We start from the raw sequence: 15,119 nt of genomic DNA on the forward strand, positions 1-15,119 counted from the left end.
TAGCCAATAAAAGGGGTCATTTCACACTACTTTCACCTGTAAGGCATTATGTCATGGATATGACTATACTGCTGTTGGCAAAGCCCCCCCCCAATAATAAGGTGAGACCTGTCATCTGACACCCAGCTCTGTGGAGTAAATGAAAAAAAAAGAAACACAAATTCAAAATTGAGAGACTGTCCAAAATGAGGACCTCGTAGTAATGGACGTGTGAGAAAACATCAAGTTCACGTTTGCCTTTTACGTCTTCGTATCTTTACGGGTTTTGTCCCATCATCTGGCTGCTCTTTCAGGGGACCCCAAAAGCCCCTCAGTACTCTAGTGAGTAATCACCTCAGTACTCGGCTCAGATTCAGTCTCTTTAACACTCAAAGTAAGCGACGAAAGAAGATGAAACATCAGACGAGAAACATCTGTCTGTCTATCCATCTGCCAATGATATAGTGCCTTTCACATCTATCTATCAATTTATCTATCATATAGTTCCTTTCACATCTATCTATCTATTATATAGTGTCTTTCACATCTATCAATTTATCTATCATATAGTTCCTTTCACATCTATCTATCTATTATATAGTGTCTTTCACATCTATCTATCTATCTATCTATCTATCTATCTATCTATCTATCATATAGTGCCTTTCACTCTATCTATCTATCTATCTATCTATCATATAGTGCCTTTCACATCTATCTGTCATATATTGTCTTTCACTCTATCTATTTATCTATCTTTTATATATTTTGTCTTTCACTCTGTCTACATTATAGTGCCTTTCACATATCTATCTATTTATCTATCTATCTTTTATATATTTTGTCTTTCACTCTATCTATCTATCTATTATATAGTGCCTTTCACTCTATCTATCTATCTCTATCTATCTATCATATAGTGCCTTTCACATTTATCCATTATGTAAATAAAGGGCTAATTACAAACAAACAGCACAAAATGTTTAAACAGAACACTTTCGAGAGTTCGCCGCAGGGCAACTTATACAACAACTCATCAAATCCATGCCACATTTTATATAGCGCCTTTGCAGGAGGACACTAAGGCAGTCATTTCAGTGTTTACAGTGGTGTGAAAAACTATTTGCCCCCTTCCTGATTTCTTATTCTTTTGCATGTTTGTCACACAAAATGTTTCTGATCATCAAACACATTTAACCATTAGTCAAATATAACATAAGTAAACACAAAATGCAGTTTTTAAATGATGGTTTTTATTATTTAGGGAGAAAAAAAATCCAAACCTACATGGCCCTGTGTGAAAAAGTAATTGCCCCCTTGTTAAAAAAATAACCTAACTGTGGTGCATCACACCTGAGTTCAATGGCCGTAGCCACCCCCAGGCCTGATTACTGCCACACCTGTTTCAATCAAGAAATCACTTAAATAGGAGCTGCCTGACACAGAGAAGTAGACCAAAAGCACCTCAAAAGCTAGACATCATGCCAAGATCCAAAGAAATTCAGGAACAAATGAGAACAGAAGTAATTGAGATCTATCAGTCTGGTAAAGGTTATAAAGCCATTTCTAAAGCTTTGGGACTCCAGCGAACCACAGTGAGAGCCATTATCCACAAATGGCAAAAACATGGAACAGTGGTGAACCTTCCCAGGAGTGGCCGGCCGACCAAAATTACCCCAAGAGCGCAGAGACGACTCATCCGAGAGGTCACAAAAGACCCCAGGACAACGTCTAAAGAACTGCAGGCCTCACTTGCCTCAATTAAGGTCAGTGTTCACGACTCCACCATAAGAAAGAGACTGGGCAAAAACGGCCTGCATGGCAGATTTTCCAAGACGCAAACCACTGTTAAGCAAAAAGAACATTAGGGCTCGTCTCAATTTTGCTAAGAAACATCTCAATGATTGCCAAGACTTTTGGGAAAATACCTTGTGGACTGATGAGTCAAAAGTTGAACTTTTTGGAAGGCAAATGTCCCGTTACATCTGGCGTAAAAGGAACACAGCATTTCAGAAAAAGAACATCATACCAACAGTAAAATATGGTGGTGGTAGTGTGATGGTCTGGGGTTGTTTTGCTGCTTCAGGACCTGGAAGGCTTGCTGTGATAGATGGAACCATGAATTCTACTGTCTACCAAAAAATCCTGAAGGAGAATGTCCGGCCATCTGTTCGTCAACTCAAGCTGAAGCGATCTTGGGTGCTACAACAGGACAATGACCCAAAACACACCAGCAAATCCACCTCTGAATGGCTGAAGAACAACAAAATGAAGACTTTGGAGTGGCCTAGTCAAAGTCCTGACCTGAATCCAATTGAGATGCTATGGCATGACCTTAAAAAGGCGGTTCATGCTAGAAAACCCTCAAATAAAGCTGAATTACAACAATTTTGCAAAGATGAGTGGGCCAAAATTCCTCCAGAGCGCTGTAAAAGACTCATTGCAAGTTATCGCAAACGCTTGATTGCAGTTATTGCTGCTAAGGGTGGCCCAACCAGTTATTAGGTTCAGGGGGCAATTACTTTTTCACACAGGGCCATGTAGGTTTGGATTTTTTTTTCTCCCTAAATAATAAAAACCACCATTTACAAACTGCATTTTGTGTTTACTTGTGTTATATTTGACTAATGGTTAAATGTGTTTGATGATCAGAAACATTTTGTGTGACAAACATGCAAAAGAATAAGAAATCAGGAAGGGGGCAAATAGTTTTTCACACCACTGTATATATTGTATAAGAATATGAATTTGAAAGTCACGCTGTGTTCGATTCATTCTGTGACAAGTGCAGGTTGCGTCCGGCCAGAGCAGAACACGTACTGTGAAGATGATAGACAAGAATCCTGGAGACCACTAGAGGGCGTCCATTTCAGGTCTGAGGTTTGAGAGGACTTTGAAGTGACAACCTGGCCTGGCCGGACCGTCCCATATGCCAGAAGGAGGCTCTCCTATGACCTCGAGGGGAGCTCCTTACACGTGGCCTTGACTTGTGTGAAGATGTAGGAAGCTCCAAGCCACCTACCTAAGATGGAGGCGCCCTGTCAGAGAGTCCTGCATCCCATTTGGGACCCCCAAGTGCTGCTGTTGTCCATCATTGAGGCAGAATGGCTGTGTCTTTTAATTCAAAGGCCCCCAGTTCTCTCTTGCAGATGTCCATTGGGGTGTGTTAGTTTATTCTATAATGTGAGTAATTCACATTGAAAGGCGCTATATAATCAAGTCAAATCAAGTTGGGGAGCAGGCACTGGTACATTGTGTCGACCACCCACTATACAATGACACACGCTCCAGTCCCACGCTCCAGTCCCACGCTCTATCTGTCACAGCCAGGTGTTACCCCTTGGTCAGGTCCAGCCACTCGAGTCCCCAACAATGAGGATGTCACGAGCCGGATGACCCTCAGGGAAACACGCCACATGGCCGTAGTGCCGTAAGTGACGCTCCCTCACAATCCTGGGACTACACAAAGGCTCATCTTGTTTTTCATGATGCTAATTCAAAGGCTGACACCTCGCCTTCCTGCAGTCCATTGAGATCTCGGGGAGTGTTTGAGTGTTTGATCTCAGGGCGCTATATCCCTTTGTCCGCAGGGGTTTCTCCCCCAGTCCCAAGACATGCAGGTTAGGTTGCCCCCTAATGTCTGTGTATTGACCCGGTGGCATCCCGTCCAGGTGTGGTTCCTGGGGTGGACTCCAGCTCACCCTGTGATGAACACGGCAGGTTTGGAAAATGGGTGAATGAAAGGTGCTATATGAAATTGGCATGTTTGTTTGTTTTAATCCAGAAGCTGATGTGCCATCTTCCTGGTCTCCGTTCTGAACGTGAAGGCGTCGCTTTGTGAGATGGTACACAATGATCTCTAAGTAAAGGCTGGCCGTCTCTGTGCCACACCTCTGCTTCTACCTGGCGGCTGACGCGTCTCTCTTGCTGCTCTCCATTGTCATCTCTCAGCCCTGTGGTGAGGGAGCAGCTTGCTTTGAAAGGCGCTATATAACACGTGGCCTAAATGCTGCTCCTTGTGCCCTCCTTCTCTTTTCTTTGCCTGCCCGCCGGTGCCCATGAAGTTTAAGACCTGGCTCTCCGGTGAGGACTCGCGCCCATCTGCCTGCCCGCAGCACTCACACACATCAGCAGAGAAGCCACTGAACGTGTCGGCCCCCCGCTCCGCTCTGCAGTGGAGGCACGTTTCATCTCGCCGGCAAAATAATCCAAATAAGAAAACGAGTCGCCGGTAAGTAGGGCAGCTGTCTGATTAAAGTGTCACTGAAGTGATGAAGAGCGGACGCCAGACCAGACGAGGAAACGCCTCCCGCCGCTCCGTGCGCCGCATTGCTGTCCGACCTTCTAGGCCTGGAGGGGGCGCTCTTTACCAAGGTGGGCTTTATCTTTGGATCGACCTTTAAAGTGGCCACAGGGGGCGACGGCGACACGCTGCCCAGCCGTGATGTCGCAGGCAAGGGATGGGCTTGATGCCAGGCTTGGGGAGAAATGAACTGGCATCCAATTGGCATTCGGGTGGCCTCAAAGTGCATATGCTGACTGTTTCATAATCCATTCTGTATTTTGAATAAGTTGTGCCAAGTCTCGATGTACACGTCAAGTGGTTACACTTTCAATTTCACTATCGGAGGTCTCGATATCGTGAATCGCTACATTTGTATTGTTTGTGATCAGCCAGTTTGTTTTTCATGAGCTCTTTGTGTCTCCGTTGTCATGACGCAGTGACCCGCTGCTAGGGGCGTGGCCTCAGAGGTGATGTCATCAGCCACAGTAGCAAGCCCACCAATCCGATCCTCAGCTCATCCCAGAATGAGGAGGACGTACTGAGAGCTTCTTTAACTCTGGAGGTGTTGGCTTGGGGTTCAAATATAACAAAAGTAGACGTGACAAGCGGCGTGCACCATCTGTTGGAATGTATTGTGCAATGAACGGAGTAATACAATGCATTGTGTTTGTCGTTCCAACAGATGGCGCATCACAAACATTTGTAGTTATAATGCAGAAAGAAAGAAAGAAAGAAAGAAAGAAAGATAGCCCAACTAACAAAAGAGTGCTTAACCCTTTGAGGGCTGATTCTTATTTTTTACTTGAATATTTTTTCCAAAAATGTCAAATTTTTCAAACAGCCACACAAAGCCAAAGTCTGCTGATGACAAATGTCACCGTGCTGCTGCTGTACTACATGACGTCACATACATATGACATCCTTGTTACATGGCGTAGCTCAGCATGGGAATCAAAGCTTTGCTCAGTGCCCCCGTTTGTTTGTCTCGTCAGACGTTACCCAACTCAGGAAAGACCACCCTGAAGTATGTAGACCAGCGAGCCGCGCCATCTTGTGACGTTCACTAGCCAGATCGCCCCCTGCTGATCGATGTCTGGGCCAGAACTTCGGCGGAGGTGCATCAGCTATGTGAACATGCCCTCTTTACTGGGGGGCCGGTCAGCTGATGCTGGTCCCTCCCTCTCCATTTTGATCTCACGGTTTCCTAAAAGTCAGCATCCGACTTGGCGATTATACGCAAAAACGTCGTCCGCTGAGCTTTCTGCTTCACGCATTCGCTTTGCTCTCTCGCCCCAAGTCGATGCCATGTTTACCGTCGTTTACTCTTCGCCACTCATACCCGCGCGCGGGGATCAGACTTCAAGTCAACGAGTGTAACGTTCCTCCAATCAAAGAGAGCCCACCAATAACGTAACGGGGAGTTCTGGCCACCCTATGAATGTCAGGTTTCGTGGACATCAACCCTCAGGGCTGCATGTAGCAAACGTCGACATCCACAAAAGTGTTAAATAACAACAGGCCTCAAGAAGCAACCCGAGGGACGGCAAAGGCAGATCTGAAAGAGCAAAATCAGCAGGAATCATAGTGAGGGATGATCACAGGGAGGACTCAGCCCAGGACCGAGGCTGGCGATGGGCACACAAATCACGAGGCGCCTAAAAAAACAGTGACAGGCAGCTGGTCAGTACACGCCAACAGCCAGACTCACACCGGGCCTTCTTCTAAACCTTTAAAACTCTCGAAGCACGATAAGAAAAGTCAAACATGTGTGAAATGCTAAGGCTTGTGCCCATCCAGCTGTCACACAACTCCTCGCCAACCTCTAGGGCCAGGACTCTGGCCTTGGTCTTCATCGAAAACGTATGACGCGCCTTATGCTGGGGCCTCGAAGCAACCTCTGTGAACGTATCAGCGTTGGCATCCTTCTTATGACAAAACAATACAGGTAAATGGAGCAGCACGGCGACATCTGCTGAGTGGGAGGCAAACTGCTGTGGCTGATTATGTGATAGGAAGGTGAAGGAGGACAGCCTTGGCATTGCGCTGTGCACAAACTGTTGGGCCTGGGACCTTGACAGTGGTCTTCATCGAAAAAGCCCATGATGTGATAGGCACTGGCAAAGCAAAAAAAAAAAAATGTGGGTAGTGGCAACCTCTGCTAAGTTATCGGGGTCCAAACTGCACAGGTAAATTGGTGACATGGCAGAGAGAAAACGAAGAGCAGCGACATCTGCTGAGTGGGAGGCAAATTTCAGAAGCTAATTTCATGACAGGAAAGGGAAGAAGGAGGAGAGTGCGGGCATCTGGTGGGTGCCAAGAGCATGTGGCACAGCTGCTACTCAGAGACCAGTCGGGGCTGGAACTGGGAGGGCCGGTGGTCCACATGTTTCCTAGTAAATATAATAATTATTGTAATCATAAAGGCTTATTTTGACATGGGGGCCTGGGGTTTTACGGATTTCCTCTCTCTTTTGAGAAATATAAACTTTGGATCCTTTTTACCAGGCCAGCTTCTTGAGTTTGCGAGGGGATTACGAGGTCAACCTCATGTTTCTAAGCCTCGTTGGACCCCGGTCCCGGTCAGCACATTCTTTGTCTGTTTAACCTTTGTGTCGTTTTTCTTTTTTTTGTTGTTTTATGTTACTTTTGTTTTTAGTTTAGTTTTGTAGCTCAGTGGCTGTCACTATGAAGAAGATGAAGATGAAGAAGGGTGAGGCTTAAACAGAACGCAAGTGTGAGCCACGGAGCAGACAGCGTCATATTGTGGGTGTTATGAACCTGAGAGTTCCTCTGTGTAAATATCTCCTAAAGGCCCATGGAGAGGGGGAAATCCACCAAACCCCGGCTATTAATGAGAGGGCAAAGATAGGATCTTTATAAATGTGAGATTTATTTCACAAAAAGCTCCACAGATTGAAAAAGGCATAGCAGGACGTGGCTGAAGTGGGAAATTCCTAAAGCAAGAGAGTCCAAAAACACAAAAAAAGAAAAAGAAAAAAACAGAACAAGGGTTCAAAAATCGAGATAAACACACAAAAGAACAATAGACCACCAAAACCACCAATGCCAGCACAGCCAATGAATCGCAAAGGACTGTGGGTTATCACCAGCCTCTACGGGGCAGAGGGCGGTCCTTAGGTGGTGATGGGCAGGTGGCCCCACCCCTTGGCCCATAGACATAAATGAGTAATGATGTCAATGCAGAGGACAGAAACGAGAAACATAAGGGGGGCATTTGAACCCCAGCCTATCCCAGCTGGCAGGGTGAAGAGACTGAGATTCTTCAGGAAATCGGTGGCCTGACGGGGACAGAGGAACATCTCAGCTCCAGACTGGCCACAAACTTGTCTTCCAGCAGGGTGCCAATGCAAAGCATAAGACCTCCAGAGTTAGACAACAAGGTGAAAGCCCTGACCCGTCCGTCTGAAAACCTGAAGTGACGTCAGAAGGGGTCACCCACCTGAAGCTAAGCCTGTTTAGGGTGGGAGACCAAGCTGCTGGAAGAAGGTGTGGGTGAGGCCAGCAGGGGGCACTGACCCTGGGCTCTGACTGTGGACCCCAATGCCCCACTGCAGTGCTGCCCGAATGACACCCTCCTTCATTACACTGAGGCACTGATGCTCTGCAGTCCTTAAAGACCCCTGGACATCCTTGGTAAAGAGTAGGGGGTACCCCAATGTCCAGGCTAGATTGCCCACCTTGGCTTGGCCCCCTGATCACCCCCTAACCTAAAAGCTAATGTGTGGCGAGTGTCCTGGCACGGAAATGGCTGCCGTTGCATCATGCAGGGAGATGCTGCCTGTTGGCTGAAGTGGCTCTACCCTCACTATGACAAGCACTCTGAGTACCTTGATATGAAGCTACAGAAATGTCATGAAATGTTACGAGATTACGGAGGGCGACCATAAGCATTTGATTCACACGAAGCAATTAACGAGCAAATGTGAAACTCAGTGGAAATCAATGGAATAACAGCTGTCTGTTACTGTTATGGCGACGTAGAGGAGAGACCCCCCAACAGACAACACCAGGAATGTCTGGTGACCCCACCATCACCACTTGGGTGTAGTTGGGAAACGCGGTGGATGGAAACCTTTGGCCACACCTTCATTCATGTCACGTGACGACTTCTAATGATCTTGTGATTGTGTGGAGCCTGAGGGTGCGGGACCACCTGGCTGGGCAGCTCCAGCGTTCTGTTTGACCCCCTGCTTTGTTGATTGTATAGTTTTTTAAGATCCATTATTTTTCCCATTTACGTAATCCGCTTTTTTCAATAAATATTTAAATTAGGAAGTGCCAGGGCTCCTCCCCCTCGTTTACGTTTATTCGCTTTGTTTGATGTGCTAACGTTGTTGAGTTTCGGCGCACAAACGCATCTCTCATTATGTGCCATGCGTTTGGTGGGCGGCCCTTCAGGAGGCGGGGCCACCTGCCCATCACCATCCAGGCTCCTCCCTCTGGCCTCCCGTGTTGTTTTTATTGGCATCACTGGATGGTTGTGGCTGCGCTCTTGGATTTCTGTGTCGGACCCTTCTTGCTTTTGGGTTTGCCTCCTCAGACGTTTCCCTTGCGCCCCTCATTCTTGTTTCTATTTTTTTTACCAATAACTCTTTCATTTACTGAGATTCCCCCCCCCCCCCCAGTGGTCATTCTGGGTCACTGCTTGGGACTCTCTGGTTCATAACATGAAGGGACCCAGAAGGTGACGGGTTTCCATTCTTTGAAGTGTCTTAGCCCCGTGTTGGTGGCTGTGCAGGCCAGAAGCCTGCCATTAGAGTTTAGGGTTAGGCTGCACGGGGTGAGGTTACAGTGAGGGTCCTTATTTTATTTTTATTTTTGAAGTTTCCGGATCACCGATTTTGTTTTGTTTTTTCTGACCCACATGTTGGTTTATTTTTTTTTTTTCTGTCCTCCGACTTTGCTTTTTTCGGTTGTCGTCCCGACTTTTCACGAGCGGTCGGCTCTCCTGCTGCTCTCGGCCTTTTCTCCGCCTCGAGTCAGTACAGGTGAGCCCAGGCCTGCTCTTTTCAGGTTGAACCCAAAGGCCGTCACAAGAAGGTCCTGGTGACTGGGGAGGAAGTCATATTGAGTGGTCCGTTTGAGAACTGAACCCGGGACCCTCGGATACTCCCGTATTGTCTATCGATTGTCTCCCGTGTGTTTGTAGGACCTTAAGTGTTGAGACGTTATAATAACTGCTTATTTTTAGTACACTGTAACGTTTGACGGCCATTTTGTTTCACCTCGATCGCCGCCATTTTGAGACACAAGAAACGTGGACACCAAAAAGATGGGGAGATGGGAAAAGATTGAACTTCAGACAAAAGACCAAAACACAAAGGGCACCCAAACGCCTGCCGCTCCTCCAACTGATAAATAAGAAGGCCGAAGTCGGTGCTCAGCGTTATCCGGTAATCCGTCTGGGAAAGAATCCACAATCTCGGACATCGCTGACCTTCCGGGTGTCACATGACGCGACTTCTGGGTCATGTGGTAGCAACCAGCTTAGCAACCCCCACACAAATCTACACAACGTGACGGCGCCCACTAGAAAGTAGAAGGGTGGCACGATGAGCCGGTAACAGAACGCGACTCCATCGACACACTGAGCAGCAGATCGTTAAACGTCAGCCAAAAAAGGAAGTTTGGAAAGAGTCCTCGCGTGACGGGCGCCTGCTATTTACGGGCTGTCATCGTCACGTCATACGATAGCTGCAGGCCTCAAAATGGTGCCAATCGACAAAAGAAGACAAAATGGAGGTCAGAAAATTCTAGAACTGACCTTCAGATCAGAAATGAGGCAGCAAGAGTCCGAAAAACTGATAACCCAGCAAACGAGCTGCACATGAAAAACAAAATAATAAAACATCAGTGCATTCATGCCAGCCTCATGGACCGGGCATCGTGCCAGTCCAGCACAGTCCGGCGAACATCCAGCCATCACCCATATGCCAGTCAGGTGCAGGATTTGATCCCAGGGCCGCAGCACTCATCCCTACGCTACCCAAAATGATGTGAGCAAATGTCATAAAGGCATGAAGGGACAGCTCCATGGTGACGCAGGGACATTGCTTTAATTGACTCTCACGATGGAGGTGCCAGTTTGGGCCCAGCCTGAAGCTCACTGATATTTCTTTAATTATGGCCCCATTCATTTCTCCTCTTTGACATGCTGGAAATGAGCTGCTACTTATCGGCCCCGGACGCAGACGCACTTTCTCCTCAGGAGCCGCTCGCGTCTTTTCTTCTCCCGGCTGTGATTAGCATGTGAGCCGCAGAAGGAAAAAAAAAGAAAGGCGGGCGTCTGTGTCAGCGAGGAGACGCAAAAGAAATGGTGTGGGCACCGTAACCCTCACGATAACTGGGGGGGGCATGGATGCCCCAGCTCTCTGTCACAATGCCACGGCTGGCACAGCAGAACGGAGTCTACAGCCTGTCACCGCACATCATCATCACGCCTGTGGACCCCGACTTATGGCTGGCAACCCTCAGTCAAGCAGGTCACTTTAATGAATGGCAATGAACTGCAAAGGACTGGTGACCTGTGTCTGAGTCAGCACCAGCAGACATGGCCGGGGGGCATCGAGCCCAGGGACCCCTAAGTAGCCTAAAGGTGGATTATTGGTATTATTGAGCACCTTCTTTCTTATACATTTTCATAAAATATATTCATCTACTATATAATGCCTTTCACTCTATCTATTTATCTATCATATAGTGCCTTTCACTCTATCTATCTATCTATCTATCTATCTATCTATCTATCTATCTATCTATCTATCTATCTATCATATAGTGCCTTTCACTCTATCTATCTTTCTATCTATCTATCATATAGTGCCTTTCACTCTATCTATCTATCTATCTATCTACATTATAGCACCTTTCATGTCTATCTACCTATTATATAGCGCCTTTCGTATCTATCTATTGTGACCACAGTGGGGCAGCAGAGAGCCCCAAACCACAGATCCAGTAATATCCCACACGTAAATAGGATTTTTTTTCCTCTCCCAATCACAATTCACACTAATAGAATAAATGATAAATCAAAGCAATTCTTCCTCCTTGTCCACCTCCTCTGAGTTTCGCCCCTCACTTCCCAACTCTGCCTCCCCCCTTTAAAGTGGACCCGGCACCCATACTTCCAGTGGCATGACATGGCCTGTTGTAAGCACTTCTGGGTTATACACAATCCAAGGAGGTCCGTCAAACCCAGTTAGGGGTCCCTACAGGGCTGCACTTCTGGACTCCAACTCCCATGCAGCCCTGCGGGTGTCCAGACTGGGAAACAATATGAGAAGCACTGCCACCTAGAGTGGTGGAGGATGAACTGCTCCCTTACTGGTTTCTGTGGTCTCTAGGCATCCCGATCAGGACAGGAATAATAAGGCGTCCCAGGAGGGTATTGCCCCCCCCAACCCCCCAGTTACTCCATCCTTTCATTAGGGCATCTCGGCCAGGTAAGGAATCTTCTTCCATCTTGGGTGGGATGCTCATCTGTCTTTTGGGGCACCTACACTATCTATCTTTTATAGCGCCTTTCACGTCTGTCTGTTATAAAGTGCCTTTTTCATTTATTGCTCTGTGTTTCTTTTATATTTAATGAGCTGACCCCCCACTTTCTCGTGTTTATCTGAGTTTCCTCCTCTGCGTTTGCTCATCCTCATCTTCATCGTTTTGACGTGTGAGGTCCTCATGAGGTGTTCTGTCCGTCTGCCCACTTTTGGCTCCCGTGCCACTTTTCAGGTGGATACACTGAGCCTGGGGGTGCGCTGTCCCACAGTGCCCCCCGTCTGTGGCAGGCTGGTGTGCTCTGCAGTTGTTTGGGCGCCAGGCGCAGGTTCAGCTTGTCCTTTGTGTTACTTTGCGTGTGCGGACCCCCACTTCTTGAAGGCCTGTGTTTGTCACTCGTGAGGGGGCTGCCACTGCTGAGGTTCCTCTAGCTCGACCCATAACTGACTTTACAAAGTGACAGGCGCTATATAAGTGGTCTCTTATGACATTTCCATCCCGGTTTGTCTGCTGATGACTTTGCAGTCGGCTCCCGAGGGTCCGGTGCTGGGACCGTCACACACACATAATGTGTCCCCAGAAGGTGCGCCCGCTCCGAGATCTCGGGTATCATAAACTCTCTCCGCCATAAGCCACGGGTTATTACATTTAATGGCATTACTTTCTATAAAACTCCAAGTAAAATCAAATAAGAGAAGCCCACGAGATGGCAGTAAATGGACTGCGGACCCCTCGAGCTGACGCACTGTAAAAATCATCGGCCTGCAAATGTCGTAAATGTGGCCAAGTTGGGGGGCACGTGAGGAGCCCCACAGTTTCCTTTCATTTCTCTCTTAATTGTAATAAGTGCGTAATTAATTGTGCACTGAAGCCGTCTTATCTCTGCGAGGGGCTCACAGCCGGCGGAGACAATAAAACGATACGATGGCCTTCCTCGTGATGCCCAGTGATATTTTAGTCAGCGAAATGCCTTACTGGGTCCGTTAATCAAAGTCTGGGCAGCCCACGGCAGAGACAGCAACAAAAGCAGAGCGACAGCCTCGTAAATGAGCGTGATAATGGGGGGGGGGCAGACGGGGGGCTTTCAGAGCCCAGTGGGCAGGAGACAAGCATTTGGTCAGGAGCAGAAAAATCTGCCAAGCGCCTGGGAAATGGAAACACCCCCCCCCCCATTGATGTCACTGGGGGGGCCACTAGGGAGCCCAGCTCGGGGTCACTAAGAAGGGTGAGGGTGACCTCTGACCCCAAGAGGTCAGGTGCTGTCATAAAAACACCAAACGGAGGATGAGGAAGGTGAAATGTGGAGGCCCCCCCTTACCGGCCGGGGTCATGTGGTGGGGGGGGGGGTGACTGTGGTGGTCACCTCACATGCTCTTTGCCCCCTGTGACGCCTCCATCTGCTTGTCTCATAACGCCTAACATCTTATGTGGAGTGGAGGAGGGGTGCGGTGGCACTCGTGTCCCCAAGTCACCCAGACGAGATGTAGAAAGGCACTCTTGGGGTTGGCAAACAGAGCGGGCACAAACGGAGTCTTGCTGTTGCTGTTCTTTTCACTTCGTTCTTCTTGCACTGTCAGTCACAAACAGCAGGGGGCACCTTGTGCTGTGTGTGGTGCCACATACTCATCGGGACCCCTGAAGGTCCTAAACATTTCCAGTGTGCCATTGGCCGGACAGGTGGTCAGCGCCACACCCAGCAAGCAGACTTTTCTCCTTGTCTTCCTCTCTTGCCAGCAGTTAAGGTCAACTTCTTCTTCCTCCTCCTCCTCCTCCTCTGGGCACATTTCTTGACGTCTCTATGCCCAGATCTCCGAGTCGGACAGATGCTGCAGGATGTGCCAGTCCATCATGCTGCCACCACTACACCTGCTTAGCCGAGGGTCACTTTCACAGCCCATTAGTGGAAGCCTGCAGACGTGCCCACCAGATGACACGTGAATGTCATTCCCTGGAGACGCACTGGCAGTGGCAGGAGTTCTGATTCTGAGTGACGTGGGCCCCGACCACTCGGGTCATTATAACCCACCCAGTGCTGCTCGGTGCCCACTGATGTGACTCCTTTGTTTCCTACATTTATGAGTGGTGAATGGCAGCAACTGAGGTGCCAGCACAGTGGAATCTGCTAGAATGCCCACCCCCCCATTGGCACCCCCATCTTTGTGTAGCATCTTTAAGCTCCCAACTCTCGTCTTCTCTTGTGCCAGACATGGCAAACCTGGCACCACGTGGCACAGACTCCTGGGTCACCTGGACATGCCAGTTAACATGGACTTGATGACAACATGGCAACTTGATTACCAGCAGATGTGACACAGAAGAGGTGACAAGTAATATAGTACCACCTCCCCCCTACCCAAACACCCCTGTGCCCATGGAGGGGCCACGTGAAGGACTTCTGGTGACTTGTGAGGCCTCCTCATATCACATGAAGGCCACAGCAGCACAAGTCCAACTTCAAGTGTACTCACTGATTGATGGGTCTGACCAACCGGCAAGACGTCCCTGCCATCTGGTGCCACGTATGGCAAACATGAAGGAGTGACTAAAGAACTTGGAAAAAGATTAAGAGATGGAATGATAAAAAAGGATAGAATATAATGAAGGTGATGCCAGCTGTGAGGGCACAGATGGGTGCCAGTGAGACGTACCTGAGATCGAGTCACCGAGAGATGGCACATTGGGCAACACTGGGCAACTTGACATGTTGTCGATCTGGAAATGAAGAATAGTAACTGAGGGGCTGAAGGGTCTGCTCTTATTGAAAAACAAATCCTACTTCATATAGCGCCTTCTCATCACAGTAGGGACTAACTCTCGAGCGGGTCACATGACACACTTAGGACTATGTAATGCAGGGGCCATGGCCACCAGGGGGAAGCACTGCCTGTCGGAAAGACTGCAGAGTGGGGCCCTGCGTACAGCTTAGAGTGCCAGTGTGTCCAAAGTGAGGGCCTCGCCAAGGGCATCGTCCAGATCTGTCCAACAGGGTGGGTGTGAATGCTGGCAGGGCCTGCGTATCGGACATGAGGGTCTGGGCTTAGAATTGAAGGATTTATGGAGGAAGGAAGACAGACAGTAAAGGAAAGGCACTATATAACTGATAGATAGATAGATAGATAGATAGATAGATAGATAGATAGATAGATAGATAGATAGATAGATAGATAGATAGATAGATAGATAGATAGATAGATAGATAGATAGATAGATGAAAGGCACTATATAATAGATAGATAGATAGATAGATAGATAGATAGATAGATAGATAGATAGATAGATAGATAGATAGATGAAAGGCACTATATAATAGATAGATAGATAGATAGATAGATAGATA

General features: G+C 47.9%; 2 protein-coding genes across 2 annotated transcripts in view; both read right to left on the bottom strand.

Annotated features, from left to right (window-relative positions):
* lingo2 (leucine rich repeat and Ig domain containing 2) overlaps positions 1 to 15,119 on the bottom strand; it is a 595,644-nt gene that overhangs the window by 304,679 nt on the left and 275,846 nt on the right. The window lies entirely within an intron of this gene.
* LOC114655011 (uncharacterized) overlaps positions 1 to 15,119 on the bottom strand; it is an 899,220-nt gene that overhangs the window by 142,905 nt on the left and 741,196 nt on the right. The window lies entirely within an intron of this gene.

Source organism: Erpetoichthys calabaricus, chromosome 7, assembly GCF_900747795.2.
Source record: "Erpetoichthys calabaricus chromosome 7, fErpCal1.3, whole genome shotgun sequence".
Classification (NCBI taxonomy): domain Eukaryota; kingdom Metazoa; phylum Chordata; class Cladistia; order Polypteriformes; family Polypteridae; genus Erpetoichthys; species Erpetoichthys calabaricus.